General features: G+C 37.8%; 1 long non-coding RNA gene across 1 annotated transcript; it reads right to left on the bottom strand.

The window, feature by feature from the left end:
- Nucleotides 1–5,506: 5,506 nt before the first annotated feature.
- LOC148116810 (uncharacterized) lies at nucleotides 5,507–16,698 on the bottom strand. The gene is made up of 2 exons (XR_015731387.1): nucleotides 16,520–16,698; nucleotides 5,507–7,028 (listed from the first exon to the last, which is right to left on the bottom strand). It is a non-coding gene; the product is annotated as an uncharacterized LOC148116810 (long non-coding RNA).
- Nucleotides 16,699–17,359: the final 661 nt, after the last annotated feature.

Below are 17,359 nucleotides of genomic sequence, written 5' to 3'. Positions count from 1 at the left end.
GCTTTGTAGTGGTTAAGATGCTAGTTTAGAAACTAGGAGACCATGAATTGTAGTCCTGCTTTAGGCATGAAAACCAGCTGGGTGACTCTGGATCAGTCACTTTCTCTCAGCCCACCCACCTAACAGGATTGTGGTTGTGGGGAAAATAGACAGGCAGAAGCATTATGTGTATACTGTCTTGAGTTATCCAAACAAAGGCAGCGTATAATTCTAATAATAAAATAAAAATAGATTCTTTTTATTCCATTCATCCTCTTGAAAGAATCCTTAAACTAGAACACAAATTAACTAGTCAGAGACATATGCACACATTTATGTTTCTCTCCCTTTTGATCTTTTGTAACTAAAAATGTTAGCAATAATTTCTCAAATCCTGCAAAATGATCTATTTGTTTTACTCTATATTTTCAATATGAATTTGCATCATGCCTTGTATTGGCAGTGTTAAGAGAAATCAGGTGACAACAAAGTTCCATTTGGTAGAAATAAAATCACAAATTTAAAGAGCACTCTTCTCTTATTTAGTGCATTATCTAATTTCCATAGATTAAAATAATTAGCAGCAGCTAAAAGCAAACATCTTTTATGCAGAGTATTTCAACTTCTCCATTTCAACATTTCTTTGTTCTTCTCAAATAGATGGCACTATTAAAAGTGCCATGCTTAACAAGGTTGAAAAATGCAAGCTCAAGACTTCCTTTTATTAATTTCTATAAAGTAATTGATGCAAATGCTGTTTTTAACAAAGTGGATAATAGTTTGATATATCTGTACACTATAATGAACTCCTAGTTTCTAGGAAATGGCATTTCAAGGCACGTGCACTAACCCACAAGCACAGATATTTTCCTGAGAAAAATTCAATGAAAACACAGACTCATTTTTTTACCTTTTTTTACCTTTTACCAAAATAGTTTACTTCCGGAAAATGAAGTAAATCCAAGCTGCCTTCTATTTAGTACAGAAATCAAAACAAATATTATTAATAAACTTACCCATTGAACAAACTATACTACAAACTTCATAAAAAAATCTACACTACTAATTTGCTATGTTACACAGGATATAGGAAGTGGATTTTCAAAAGGAAAAACCAGATGATTGGCAGAAGTATTTTCTGCACGGCTAATTTCTATAAAATCATACACTAAGAGACAATGATTTTAAAAAACCCAAACCTACATATTTATTAAGACTTCTGGCATGTAAATAGTATCAGGGTTAGTATCAGGGGAAGTTGATACATAGCCAGTTATATGTGATCTTCATACATCCTTCTCTGTGCATTTATAAACCTGCACCCATGTGCCCCAGCAATCATTGGAACACTGAATTGAGCAAGAATCTCTCCCCCCCCCCCAATTTAGAATAATAAACTACAGTATATTATTAGATTTTTTTTAAAAAAAAGAGTTTGGAAACAATAAGGACTTAATTTAATTCTATTGAGATAATTAGGGAGAGGATGGGAAACTATTAAAAAAATGTAAAAGTGTTTTAGACATCAGCTGCACACATTTTGGGGAGAGGAGAGCCATTGAAGTGATAGAATTCAGATAGAAACACGTGAACCCAAATTGAGCTGTAGACCAGAATGTAAATAGCAACCTTGGAGTCGTTATTTACTGCTTGAAAAAGGAAGAGAGAAAAACAAGGAAACTGCTTGAAAGAAAAGCACAGAGAAAAGTGCAGATGTCAGTATTTCAAAATTAAATGAAGCAAGCATGGCCAAATCAAATATTTCTTCCTGAGCTAGCATTGGTCAGTGCTACAAATTATGATCAGGAAGCAATCAACGTTCTGATAACTAGGTAATCTTTCTCACTGGGCATATCTAACATTCTCAGTATTTGAAATGAAACAAGGACCTGGTTTCTTCTTCAAATCCCAAATTAGAAATTAATGAAAATAGAGGTTATGAGAAAAGGAGAGGCACGGGCCATTTCCAGCTTTTGAAAACATTTAGCACAATTAATTTTTTTTTTTAAAAAAATATGACATACAATGGACCCTCACCGGTTGAGCTTAAAGTCCAAGCCAGTAGCTGTCAAATTCGCTCTCTGATTGGCTCTAGGTCATCTCCTTTTCAAAATAGGATAAATTTGCTGTGAATCCTTAGTGATGAATTGAGTGAAGCCCAGAGGTGGTATTCAGCAGGTTCTGACCAGTTCTGGAGAACCGGTAGCAGAAATTTTGAGTTGTTCGGAGAACCGGTAAATACCACCTCTGACTGGCCCTGCCCCCATCTATTCTCTGCCTCCCGAGTCCCAGCTGATCGGAAGGGAATGGGGATTTTGCAGTAACCTTCCCCTGGATTGGGGAGGGAATGGGGATTTTACAGTATCCTTTCCCTGGAGTGGGGTGGGAATGGAGATTTTGCAGTATTCTTCCCCTGCCATGCCCACAAAGCCACACCCACAAAGCCACACCCAGAGAACCGATAGTAAAAAAATTTGAATCCCACCACTGGTGAAGCCCCACCTACAATTGCAGGAGAAGGATTAATAATTTTTAGGAGAAGGAGGAGGCTTTCCTTAAGATCATCGTCCACCCACATTTTTGTTTCTAAGCAAGCATGCAGAGTGTAAATACAATTAAAGACCAATGATTACAGACTCCGAGCAGTGAAACAGAAGAATATAAAGCAATAGTCCAAGAGTAATTGTGAACATATCCCTGTGAACATGAAGAATAATTTACAAGTTCCTGACTGACAAACTTAGCCACTATAATTCCCAGGAGGCAGGAAATATATTATTTAAAGGTGCAGAGAATCCATAACTAATATAGTTACAAATAATTAGAACGTCACTTAAAAGTCTGTCCAGCAAAATGATTTTAAAGCTTTCTTAAAGGCCACTAAAAATGTTAAGTTCTCTTATCTCAGTAGGGAGCACAATCATTCACATACATATTGTATTTTTTTTTAAAAAAAAAAAAAGCATCGATGGTTACAAGCCAGGCTTTTGGTTTTAGAAGAATTTTTTAAATGCAAGATTCATTGTAATTTTATATTAATTTATCATCTAGATAAAAAGCCAGAAATAATATTGCATCACCGAAGTAGTTTTCTATAAATAAAAATAAGGGTTTTTTCATCTCTATATGAGCATATTAATCCATTATTCAGATGGAAAGCTTCCCTGTCTTTTGTAATACATTTTACTACCAAGTATCATGTTTAGCTAACAATACAAAAAAAGCAAGGTAAGAAAAATAGAAAAGAAAATGAATAATTTGAATGAATAAATAAAAATTTATTATTCATTCATTCATTCAAATTTATTAACTTCCCAACTCCAGAGGATTCATATATATATGCTCATGTGCTCATCTTTTATATGTACAAAGTGGTCATTCAAAGTGGTATAATATTTGAAAAAATAATATTGCTTTCTAAGTTGTGATTTCATAAAAAAAAACATTTATTTTTTTGAAGTCGATGTTTGATGCAATAGAATCTATGTAACTAAAATTGTACCATGAGTACTAAAAGGTGGAAGGAGAGCAAGAGATTTTCAAATTAAAAATTCTAGTAAAATAATTGTTCTAGGTTCCGTGATGGCGAACCTAGGGCACGCGTGCCACAGGTGGCATGCAATAACCTCTCTGTGGGCACGCAAGCTGTCGCCCCAGTTCAGCTCCGCCCACGCATGCACGCATGCCTCCCGCTGCCCAGCTGATCATTGAGTCCGTGCTGCACATGCGCAGGGGGCGGGGCGTGTGCTGGGGGCTGCGTGCGCATGCACAGGGTGGGGCGTGTGCAGAGAGTCATGCATGTATGCGCGGGGGTGGGGGAAGTACAGGGGCAGTGCGCACATTGCATTTTGGGGGTTTGTTCATGCACACGCACATTCATGCACTCACACGCTTTAGGCATTCAGTCTGGAAAAGGTTAGCCATCCCTGTTCTAGTTTAATAGCTAGTGTAAGAATTGGAGACATTTTTGGCTAGACAAACATTACGTTACTGATTCAATTATCATGGCTTTTGTACCAGTGATTACATTTGTTTTCCACAATGTATTTTATTTAAAAAAATTCAGAGTTTATGATCCTTACTCAGTTTTGGGCACAGTCATTAAATATTCCTCAGTCCTCATTGATTTCACTGGGGAAAGAATTGAGCAAATATTTAACAGCTACAAAATTCTAACTTTGGCAGAAATATGCCATTGGTTGTTTGCCAATATTATAACTTTTGATTAATTACAAGAAATGATTCCTGCAGGCAGCATTACACACCTTTGCACTGATCTGTACATGGAAACAGATTTAATTACAAATATCTGTATTGGATGCATTGCAATATGTTTCCATATGGCCTAGATTTAATAATAAATTTAAGGATTCAATTAATGTGATGTGAATATTATATACTTTTCCCCCTTAATTTTTTTCAATTTTGTTTATTTTCATCACTGCAATGTATGTACTTTTTACTGACTTGTTATTGTCTCAATAATTTTAAAAAAAGGATGCCACCAAAGGAAGTGGCATGTAAAGGGGAAAAAGATTTCACTGATTATTCATACATATGTCTTTTTTACCGGAACTAATTTCAGGCACACCAATTAAACAAATAGTTCATCAGAAATATCAACACCAAAACCATATGAAAATAATGGAGAGTCATCCAAGGGACATCAGCAATATAAGCCATCTTTTAATAAGATTAGACCATTAACTTTATTCTCTCCAGGACTGGAATATATTGGCAACAATCAATATTATAGCCAGCCATGTTCTGATACCATATCATATTACAATTATGTTTAGGGTTGACTACTTCTGTTGTTTAAAAATGCAGCAGCCCAACATCTTGCTGTGGAAATATACCCAGACAGGTTTAAAACATGCAGGATAGAAAGTGCTGGTTGATACCAACCAATATGGAGGTGTTTAGTAGAGAAGCAGAAAAGTTAGTGGGGAGCTTCTCTGTCAGTAGAAGAGCCGTAGGAACTATGATAATTTATGGAATGGTTGATCTTAAAATCTGACGTACCGTATTTTTTGGACTATAAGACACACTTCCCCCCCCAAAAAAAGTGGGCGGAAATGTCGGTGCGTCTTATAGACCGAATAAGGCCCTGTTTTTGGCCTCATGAACCCCCCCGGCACGTCCCACTTTTGCCAACAACAGGCCCATTTTTCGCAAAAATAGGTCACACAGAGGATTTGGGAGGCCTGCAGAGTGCTCCTGGGGGCTGGGGAGGGCAAAAACATGGGGGGTTGCGTGGGGGGTTCATTTTCACAAAAATAGGCCACGGAGAGCGTTTGGGAGGCCTGCAGAGTGTTCCTGGGACCGGGGAGGCAAAAACCGCATGTACGGAGGCCAAAACCTTTTTTTTCTTGTTTTCCTCTTCAAAATTTAGGTACATTTTATTCACCGGTGCGTCTTATAGTCTGAAAAATATGGTTATCTATGATGCTTCTGGTGAGGAATGTATAGTAGATTAGATATCTGTATCAAACTATACAATTTTATTATAAAAAAAACTAAGTTATATTATTGTTGCTGCTTTATTGTTGTACTGTATAAACATCATAGTTAACATTGTAATATAAATTTTAATTATAATTCAAAATAAATTTTGGAGGGAAAAAGACCTTATTTGTGCAGTTTTTCCTTACTTTAAATCATAAGAATGCTAGGCCGTTCACAGGTATTAAAGATAATAAATCAACAAGAATAAATAGGAACAAGCATGTACAATTCCTTATTATACTAATGCATTAATTGATATAGTCACTGATGGGTTAACAACTAATTCTTTTAGATCTTTAAACATTTTATTAGATTATAAAATAAAATACAAAAATGCAAAAGGAAATATGAGTGGGGAGGAAAAGGGGAAAGGAAAGTGAGGGAGGGAGGGAGAAAAGAGAAAAAGAGGCATTGACTTCTGACTCCCTCTGTTGCAGTAGAATAAAGCATTAACATTGAACCTTAACTTTTTACTTTTCCATAATAATATACATCAACAACAAATCAATCTAATCAATAAAACCCAAAATCAAAGTTTCATTTTTTTTCTACCTCAAGCACAAAGCCCAGAAGCTGTCTCCATGTAGAAACAAAAGGTAAATTCTTTTCTTTGATCAAAAGGGTCAATTTAGCCATCTCTGCCAACTCCATCAACTTCTGTAACCATTCGTCCATGGTGAGAATCGAACTGTCCTTCCATTTTTGTGCATACAATAGTCTTGCTGCTGTCAACATTTATAAGATCAAAGTTCCATTTTTTTCCCAAGTCTTTTTCCATTAATCCCAAAAGAAATGTTTCTGGTTGCATCTTTATCTTCAGTTTAAGAATTTTCAGTATTAAAATATGAATCTTACTCCAAAATTTCTTTCTGCTATCACATGTCCACCAGAAGTCAGGAGAACAGGGGACCAGTCCACCTATGAGGCTTGGGAACTTGCATGATACACATGTTAAATTCTCACACTGAAGAACAAGTGTACGGTTGAAAAACAGATTTGGTTGTTCTGTTGTTCTGTCTTTGACTTTACAAGTTTCACTTGTAAAAGTCCTGGCTCAACAAATCAAAGTCAAAACAACATGATATAAACAAAATGAAAAACTTTATTTGTGATTCTTTATTTCCTCCTTCTCACTCTACAAGGCAGCACTTATATTAAAATGTTCTAATCCTGCTTTTTTTTTTTAAATTTGAACAAACGTTGCTCAACTTGAGCTTGCTCTTAACAAAAGAATTTTTTGATTTTGCAAATAAAAAGTGTCACAGAAACCTACAAACAGCAGAAAGAAAGTTATATCTTGAATTGCACATTTTCCAGCAAAGCAAGCAATTTATTGCAACACCCCACCTCCACCCCAGTTCTCAGAATTAGTGACTCATACATTTGATCAACTACATTAAAGGTCACCCCTAAGTAACTCCAATAAAGAATTACCTGGCATTTTTCCATATGGTGACTCTTAGTCCATTTATAGAACTTGGCAACTATCTTGTGTCAGATCTTCTTTTCTTGAAAAACTGTCCAGTCCAAGTCCATTTTGACTATAAGGATGAAAAAGAACTATCAGAAGGTAGGCATAGGGGGAAGGATGCTTGAAGGATCCTGTCAACACTTAATCACCCAGGGAAGAGCTTATGGAGACATATCCCAGTTGCTGGAAGGTGGCTAAGCAATCCATGATGAATGATACCAAAAAGGAGCAGGATGGAATAGGCTTTTTCTTCACACCTATCCCTTTAAGTCTTAGGGTCCCTTTTAAGACAGGCACAACTAGCTCTTAGAAGCTTCAGTCTTTCAAATTAAACTGTGATCCCCCCAAGGGAGAGAACAGAAGTCAGAAAAAAATACCAACATAAGGTTTAGAAGTCTGCTTGCATAAGATACCTGCAGGCAATCAGTAATTAGCAAACAGAGTCTGTAGAAGCCAGGTGTAGAATTCCAAGCAAGCCAACTTTCTTCTCCAATAGGAGCTGTTTGGAGATTTTGAACAATCATATTTACAAGCCAGTGTTTCTTGGAAGGGCCTGGTGATACTGAATCTTTTAGCAGGCCTTGAACAGCAGTGCCAAAGATAATAAGGTTCTCCCAGGAACTACTGGTTCTCCAGCTTCTATCCAAATGTCTTCCTTTATGGTTTGTGTTCAATTGATCTCTGTAGACTTTTTGACTCCCTTGACTTCACTTCCACTCTTGTACTGAGTAACTCTGCGGCTGTCAAAATGCTCAGTAAATCTACTAATTCTTTCTCCCCAAATGCTTGGAAACACCTGTGACATCCCGAGAGGAGACTGGTGTTTCCTCTCACCACACACAAAAGCACCTAGGCATCATTTTCTTCACTATAGAAATATGTATTTAATTTCTATTCCAGTTGCTGCACTTATTTCTACTTGGCATCTAAACCAGCAGAATTTCATTTTATGTCTACCTGTGAGTTATTTATTTTATTTTATTATTTTATTTTATTAAATTTCTATACCGCCCTTCTCCCGAAGAACTCAGGGCAGTGTACAGCCAGAAATAAAACCATGACAATATAAAAATTAAAAGCAATTTAAAACAATTAAATAAATTGGCTGAAAACTCTAATAAAACAACCCATTAAAATAGTAAAATATTATTATTATTTAGGCCAGCCCTGCTTGTTGAAATAATAATGTTTTTAGGGCGCGACGAAAGGTACGCAGGTCGGGAATCCTATGAATCTCCGGGGGCAGCTCATTCCAGAGGGTGGAGGCCCCCACAGAGAATGCTCTCCCCCTGGGGGTCGTCAGCCAACATTGCCTAGCCGATGGCACTTGGAGGAGCCCCTTTCTGTGGGAGCGTACCAATCGATGGGAGGCTATCGGTGGCAGAAGGCGGTCTCGTAGATACCCAGGTCCCAAGCTATGGAGTGCTTTATATGGGACCGTCGAGTCACTCCCATAATTACCCACACGGCCACATTCTGGACCAGTTGGAGCCTCCAGGTGCTCTTCAAGGGGAGCCCCATGTAGAGAGTGTTGATCCTCATGGCCATTTTGCCCCAGCACAAGAATGAATCAGTCAACATTTTTTTGAGGACAGGAATGCACAGGGTCATCCTGTACTTACACTCAGCCCACCAAGAAGACAACCTCCACCCATTTCCTTTTGGTATATGTCAAAAGAAAAATTATTTGGCTTGTAACACTCAAGTTCTGCTGTCCAATTCATCTGGCGATTGAACATTGTGCAGGAATGCCACCTTCTCCATCATTGGATGTTCGCCTCCACAGTCATGATTTTTTTTTTAACATTTTCACCAGTGAAACAATGGACTCAACTCTCTCTCTCTTTTTTTAAAAAAAATGTTCATTGATGGAACAATAAAATGATGTGTGTATGTGTGCACTCTGTCACTTTCATCTAATCCTATGAAATCCTTCCTTTTTGATGTTGTCCAGAAGTCTCCCTTAAATATGGTGCAGCTGTGAGTAAATACTTTGGTCATGGACATTAAAAATCATATTTGAAGAATAGACTCAATCAACTTCGGCAGATTGGGCACAGAGAAGTTCAAATCCAAGCTAAGAAAAGGTAGATGGCACTACTGTTTTACTAATTACTATTTTAACTACAATACTACTGTTGTTATTTTATAACTAGTAGCTGTTAATTAACAGACGCTAATCTAGTGCTTCTCAATCTCTTTTCGCTGGAGTTGAAGGACTAGGTCTTCCTGTCCCATGGGGAAGCCTCCACATGAGCAGCAAAGTCAACGCTGACTAGGCAGCAAGTTGGCGCCTTGCTAAAAACTTCACCGTTTATAGTTGCATATGCATATCTTTGGATCAGAGCCACTGACTCTCATAATTAAAAAGTGTTTGTTTGTGTGGCATAAATAGCATCTTGCTATACTTTATTCCCCTTGAAAAATTATTGTCATGCCACTTAGTATTTAGACATTTCAATTGCATCTCTTTGTTTAGGTGGGAGAGAAGACCGTGAAGGAAAGCACAGTATGTCAGTGCTTTTTCTAATTGAAAATATCAACACAGTTAACACGTTTCCTTTCTCCTTGTCCACTCTAATCTTATTTATTGTGCCTCTGACACCTTCCGTTGCTTTTCTCCTGGCTCATTATTTTAGCTAACATGATTCTAGCGGCTAAAAAAAAAAAAAAAAGCAACAACAACCGAAAGCAATATGGTTCCTATGTCATAAGACATGAATTTCATCTGCTGTTCTGTGTCCACATTAAAGAGTGGGTCATCACTAATTATGGATTACACATTTTCATAGCAACCACCTGAAGGTGATAAAACATTTGCTTTTGTCATGGTTCTATTGAGAAACCCTGAGTTGTTAGTTGTATGACAGTTTCTAAAGGAAGGTCAAGTATATGTCAACAACTTGATTTTATTTCACACCTTATTTCCTGTTATTTGTGTAAGCTGTTAATGAAATTGTTTGATCTAAACTGCTTTATCATCCCAGCAGCCTATATTTATTCCACATTACAAAGACAGTTCTGGTTAGTATTATGTAACCTGCTAATCCTTCATTTAACCTTTCCTCTCACTAACAAACTAGTGATGCCCATAGGTATCATAATGGCATATTTAATAGATCACTTTGTTTGGTATATATGTTTTTCACATAGTTTAAGCAGATCTGTAAAATCAGCTCTTCCTACTGCCCATTTTTCTAGTACTATCCTAGTAATACTCCTATAGTACAATCTTTAGCAGGTATATGACAGCCAGAAATTCCACTGATGATGTCCTCTGAGAGCTCCATGTTTTGAGGCATCTGTTTTTTCTTCCTATGCTGTGCAGACCTTGGTGGGAACTAGAATGAACGTCTTATTTTTGAATCAGACAGAAAGTAGGCCAGAATTATTCTAAATTTGCTTTGATATGTGCTGATAGCCTATTTAAGGTAAAACTTAATGAAGCATGTAAAAGTCTCTTACTATAGCCCATCTCAATAAAACTTTTTTATCTACCTATGGAGTTGGTTTCAGGATCTGCAGTATCTTACAGAGTTGACCTCAATGTTGCATGTGTCACTGTGCTTTATTTCCCTTCCTTCTTTAACTCTGGTGAATCCAAAGAGTCTACCTGAATCTCTTCAAAATACTATTTTGCTTCCCAGAATATAGGGAAAGTTTCAGCCCTCTTTGTTCATGAAAGAGTTCTTGCTTATCTCCCTCAAGGTTGTCTCCATGACTCTCTAACAGTAGATGAGTCCACACTGTTTCTAAATGTTCCTGTTTCCTTAATCTTTATGTTTTATTATGGGGTTGATATAGAGTTTTTTTTGAAAAGGTCTCTTTGAAAGCTGGAAGTGGATTACTTCTTTATTAACTGCATTGAACTTATCAACATGCTTTAATATTACGGTCCATCTTTTGGGGACTATATCTCAACTGATAGGATATGGCCACTCAGATGCAAAGTATAAATGATCAGAAGCTTTAAAAATGTGTGATAACATTAGATTTTGTGGATTTACAGATCTATATGTAGGTTATGGATTGCTGTCACTTTTTAAAATCATGATCTGGATGACTGGGAATCTCCATAGACAGATTTTATTTTATTTTATTATTTTATTTTATTTTATTTTATTTATTTATTCTATTATTTTATTTTATTTTATTTTATTTTATTATTATTTTATTTATTTATTTTATTTTATTTTTATTTATTTATTTTATTTACTTATTTATTTATTAGTTTGTCAAACATGTACAAAATAGCAGTTATGAATATGAACATGGGCACGAACGAAGGAAATAATACAAATAAATGGGGACAGTAGGACAGAGACGGTAGGCACGCTGGTGTGCTTATGCATGTCCCCTTTATGGACCTCTTAGGAATGGGGTGAGGTCCACGGTAGACAGTTTAAGGTTGAACCTGTGAGGGTTTGAGGATGTAACAACGGAGTTGGGTAAAGCATTCCAGGCATTGACCACTCGGTTGCTGAAGTCATATTTTCTGCAATCGAGTTTGGAGCGGTTTACCTTGAGTTTGTATTGATTGTTTGCCCGTGTATTATTGAGGTTGAAACTGAAGAAGTCATTAACAGGTAAGACGTTGTAGCAGACAATTTTATATACTATGCTTAGATCAGATCACAGGTGGCGCAGTTCCAGATTGTCCAAGATATCTCAGGTCCATAGAAGAAGAAGAAGGTCATAGGAATCATTTTAGAAAGGATTTCCCTTTGTTTTCGAGACAGTAAAAGGAGAAGGATTGGTTGCAAGATGTTGTTAATATAAACTTACAATAAAGGTAGAACTAGTATTTATTGTTACGCTTCTTTCAGGATATTTAATTGTTTCCTGAATAAGAACTTGTAGTTAAAAACCATGGCTACAGTGCAAGATGAGCTGAAGAGAAAGACCCTGGTGGAGAAAATGAGAGACCTGAATCTATGGGTAGGAGATGCTAAAGTCACAGCAGTTATGATGACTATTGGTAGTTGGATCTAAAATCTCTCCTAATATGGAGCCACCCGTGCCAAATGTGAATGAAAAATGAAAATGTCCAGAAGGCTTCGTCTGGTTCTATGAGTTGCATTTATATGTCTACAGTACATTTTGTCAGCTAGGATCAGTGGTTTCAAATTTTTTTACTACCAGTTCTGTGGGTGCGGCTTGGTGGGCGTGGCTTAGTGGGTGTGGCAGGGGAAGGATACTGTAAAATCTCCATTCCCACCCCACTCCAGGGGAAGGATACTGCAAAATCCCCATTTCCTCCCAATCAGCTGGGACTTGGGAGGCAGAGAATAGTTGGGGGCAGGGCCAGTCAGAATTTTTATTATCAGTTCTCCGAACTACTCAAAATTTCCACTACCGGTTTCCAGAACTGGTCAGAACCTGCTGAAACCCACCTCTGGCTAGAATGGCTATTAGACAAGGTTCCACAGTAATGAGTATAGGTGTTAATAGTAGGCAAGAGAATGAAGAGCACTAAAATTAAAAAGCACTACAAAATTAAAAAAAAACAAACTACATTCTAATAATAGGCATAATTTTAACCAAATAAATGCCCTCACATCTCAGTTCTAATAAGATCTTTAAAGATCATTAAGTACTGTGAATCTCCTAGACTTTTGTCTTGGATCCCATTCCTGACTGTATTTCCTGTAAAAAAATATATATCCCTGCTCTTTAACGAAAATAATGCTGCTATTTGATAGAAGCTGACCAATTTCTATTGTCAAGCAGAACATTTCCTCTGTCACCACCACCATCACCTCCCCTGTTGTGTTCACACACTTCATATTACTTTTGAATGAGTTTTGTCGTGAAGGAGGCTGAACCACAGACAGCATTCACTGACATGGAAAAATGCATGTGAAAATAGTCATGAGGATTTCATGAGGTGGTCAGGCACTAGATGACCAAATTTATCCCTACACATTCCCTTTTTTCCCCCATAATAAAATATATAACATACAGGAAACTGTTTTATGTTTATAAAAATGTAATATATTTCTTTCTCTTCTTTTTCTCCCTCACCACTACAGTAGTAATTTTACTTTGCTTTTTATATGGATTGTACTATTGTATACAAGCGTACTCATAGGCAAGGCACAATAGAGGCAACGTCTGTTATTTTCAGCAGAAGGTCATAACCTGGGCTTTATATTTTAAATAACTATTACAATGAAGATGAGGGTATAGCTACAAAAGGAATAGTTATAATTTATGCCTGACTTACTTCAGCAGAATATAGTTTATTTATAAACTGCTTATGGCAAACTCTGTATGCCCCTGTTCAATGCGCGTGCTGAACTGTCTTCTGGTAAATTATTTAAATTACACCTAGCAGTAATTCCTGAGGACTTTCATACTTCATTTTCTCTATTAATATAACAGGGAAAAGCTGCTATGCAAGGATTGCTCTAAATTCCCAGAGTGTGAGTTCCAAACTCTGTATGTGTTGCATTATGCCTGTCAAAAAACTTGTCTTCTCCTGAAATTTATTACTGAAGTCTCTCCACTAGAACTACTCATTGAAGCCTTACGGAAAGCTCATACATGATTTAAGAAGCTAACAGCACTGAAAGAAATAGGTCAGGTTAAAAAAAAAATCTGAATTTAAGCTACCTTCACTTATTACTTATGCAAGATTATGCATAATTTAGCACGCTGCTGAATATGCAAGGGCAGAATAATTGTTTACAAAATATTTACTCTGCATTTGTACCTGTGTTTTAGTGAGATAAGGTGATTTCTCAGTACTTGCTAATCACATTAGGAAAAAAAGGGGGATTAAATACATTTTTGATTGTGCTGATAACTGCATGACATTATATATAAACAAAGATCATGTACAACATTGTTAAATAAGATATTTAGTTCTTTATTCACATTGTATAGCTAAATGCAGGAGGGTGAAAACAACTCGGGGTAGAATTTTTTTCTCTGCCTTATATCATGATCCAGTCATTACCAATTGCAAGTGCTTGAATCACATGCATTTAAAGTCAGATGCTCTGAGATAATAGAGCTCTTTAAGCACCTTACGTATGTGCGATAAACTATTCTACTCACACTCATCCTTCATAAGAAGGAACAGTGGGAACTCCAATATATTAAATTCAGCACTACTAATCAACATGCATAGTGTGGGTACACATTTTAACGAATAGACATGTGATGCCCTTCTGTATCCAAGTCGTAATCATGTCAACCCTCATATGTCACCATGACCGATGCTATCACATGAGTGCACTGTGTCCATGTGAAAGGAACTCTTGAATTTTCAAGAACTGAGTCAATTTCTTTTTAGCTCAGCTGGAAGCTGCAGTAAAGCTCATCTTTATTGTTTAATGCTGCAGCTCTACAGACCTGATCAGAGGACCATCTCTCCATTTGCATGGCGAGATGCCTTATCGTGCTTCAGGTCTTTCAAGGGGAGAAGTAGCTTGATGCCGTTTCATCTCTTTCTCATACAAACTGCTAGGATTCTTTGGGGCATACAATTAAATAAATGCACACAACATGAAGTAAGGACCTGGAGGGGAAGAGCGTATGCAATTAATTATATTTTTTTTTCCTCTTCAAAGCATGGATAAGAGGATTTTTACTACTGCAAAATCTGTACCAGCTTCCTGACCTTACCTGACAACAAAGACTTCTTGCTAATGAGAAATTCTCAGGACCATTGTTTATTTATTAAGAAAAGTAAAGATACTCATAGGGTCTTTAAAACCTCAGAATAATGTCAGACAAAATCGAAGTGATATATTTTTTTTTAATTTGATTTATATGCCGCCCCTCTCCGGAGACTCAGGGCAATGCTTACAATGCGTTAAGCAATAGCCTTCATACTTTTGTATATTTATACAAAGTCAGCTTATTTACCCCACAAACTGGGTCCTCATTTCACCTACCTTAGAAAGGATGGAAGGCTGAGTCAACCTTGAGCCTTGGAAAGATTCGAACCAGCAGTAAATTGCAGGCAGCTGTGTTAATAACAGGGTGAGTAGACCACTGTACTATCAAGGCTCTTATTGACTTCAAATGAGGTATAATCTGCTCTCCATGACTGAGTGGGTCCCATTCAGGATTGGACAAGACTATACAGTGAGGAAGCAGTTTAAATCCAAAGCAGAACAGATTCAATCCAAAGCTTTCCATACTTGAAGGAACCTCAATTGCCTTCTTTACCAAAACGTGGAATATAAATAATAAGCTTTAAACCAAGATAAATGGAATCTTCTGCATGATTTCCAGTGTTCTGAGAGAATGGTACCCAAGAAGCTACACCTGTACATTTCACCTGGTGGACGTCTCAAGGCCTTTGGAAAATAAAAGGAATAGAGAGAAAGAAAAACAAAAGGGCAATAGTGATGAGTTGTCAGCCCTTCAACAGGGCAACTAGAACCGCACTTTGTTGGAATAAACTATAACAGTGTTGGCGAATCTTTTCAGCACTGAGAGCGCACGCATGCGCGTGCCGGAAACCAGAAGAGCAGCCATCTAGCGCTCATGTGTGCACCGGCCAGCTGCTCTTCTGGTTTCTAGCACACGCATGAGCACCGGCTGCCTGGTCTTCCAGTTTCTGGCACATATGCGCACACGAAGACCTGGTCTTCACGTGTGTGGAAGCACCGGAAACCGGAAGAGCAGCCGCCTGGTGCGCGCTGCTCTTCTGGTTTCCAGTGCATGCATGCATACTGGCCTGCTGGTCTTCGTGCACGCATGTGCACCAGAACCCAGAAGAGCAATTGGTGATGGCTTGCGGTCCTGGAGATATGGCTCTGCATACCACTTCCAGCCAGTTGCGTCCATTTCTGGATCGGGACACCGTGCGCACAGTCACCCACGCCCTTGTCATTTCCATCTGGACTTGTAATGCTCTCTACATGGGGCTCCCCTTGAGGAGCACCTGGAAGCTCCAACTGGTCCAGAATGCAACCGCACGAGTAATAATGGGGGCGACTCATCGTTCCCATGTAACACCCCTCTTGTGCGAGCTGCACTGGCTCCCGGTGGTCTTCCGGGTGTGTTTCAAGGTGTTGGTTACCACCTTTAAAGCGCTCCATGGCTTAGGACCTGGTTATTTACAGGACCGCATTCTGCCACCAATTGCCTCCCACCAACCAGTACGCTCCCACAGAGAGGGCCTCCTCAGGATGCCGTCAGCCAAGCAATGTAGGCTGGCGACCCCCAGAGGGAGAACCTTCTCTGTGGGGGGCCCGGCCCTATGGAATGAATTGCCCCTGGACATACGAAGGATCCCCAACCTCCGCGCCTTCCGTCATGCTCTGAAGACCCTATTATTCCAGCAAACCAATCTGAGGGGATAAAGGATTTTAATTGGGTTTTGATAGGGGTTTTAAATAACGATTTTAGCTGGGTGTTTTAAATTTGGCTAGTGATTGAATTATTTTAATAAGTTTTTAAATTTTTGTCTTGTATGCTGTTTTTACCATGGCTGTTCACTGCCCTGAGTCCTTCGGGAGAAGGGCAGTATATAAATATAATAAAAGTAAAGTAAAGTAAAGTAAAAGTAAAGTTCGCCATCACAGGACTATAGTTACAAACCTTACATGTCTGCTGTCTTCTCTCCTTCTCATACCCCAAAGATTCTGGGTATGGGGGGGCTAGTCTGAGTCTCTTTGTAATACCATCCCACCTCTCTGCATTTAACGCATGTTTCTTCTGCATCTGGTGTTCCTCTAGTGACTTGTAGATTCCTTCTCTAAGATCATCTCCCTGGCTCCCTACAAGGATAAATGTAACTACAAATTAGGTATATACTAAGGAGGAAAAAAAAGTTATTCAGAAATCATATAAAATACAATCATTACAAAAGTGATGTCTCATTAAAGACTTTATCATACTGTTCTTTATAAGCAGATACTATTAGATAATATAGTATCCCATGTGAACATAATTATTTTATGGATTACACACAGCCCCAATTTAATAGCTTTCTTGCACTTTCAAAGTTGAAAAAACATTCTATTAATTTATTTCACACATGGAATGCCACATAATTGGTTTTCTATCAACATGCTTTTTAGTACAACCACCTTTAAATTTCAAGAGGGTTATTATAACTCTGATTCAATACATTAAACAAATATATTTACGGAAAGAAGTGCTCTATGGAGAAACAGGTTCCAGGCCCTAATATTAATAATGTAACAGATTAGAAAGGATTGGATTGGATTGGATTGGATTGGATTGGATTGGATTGGATTGGATTGGATTGGATTGGATTGGATTGGATTGGACCGGACCAGACTGGACCAGACCAGACCAGACTAGACTAAATGGAGGATTCAATGAAATCTAGAACATAAAGCAAGATATTCTTGAAAGTCATTAAATAGTTCTGAGTTAGCTGAATCTCTCCAGCTCTTATTGAACTACAACAAC

The sequence above is a fragment of the Pantherophis guttatus genome, chromosome 1 (genome assembly GCF_059756535.1).
Source record: "Pantherophis guttatus breed Tessera chromosome 1, ASM5975653v1, whole genome shotgun sequence".
NCBI classification, from domain to species: domain Eukaryota; kingdom Metazoa; phylum Chordata; class Lepidosauria; order Squamata; family Colubridae; genus Pantherophis; species Pantherophis guttatus.
Note: the sequence above shows the minus strand (reverse complement) of the source record. Positions and strands in the feature narration are given on the sequence as shown.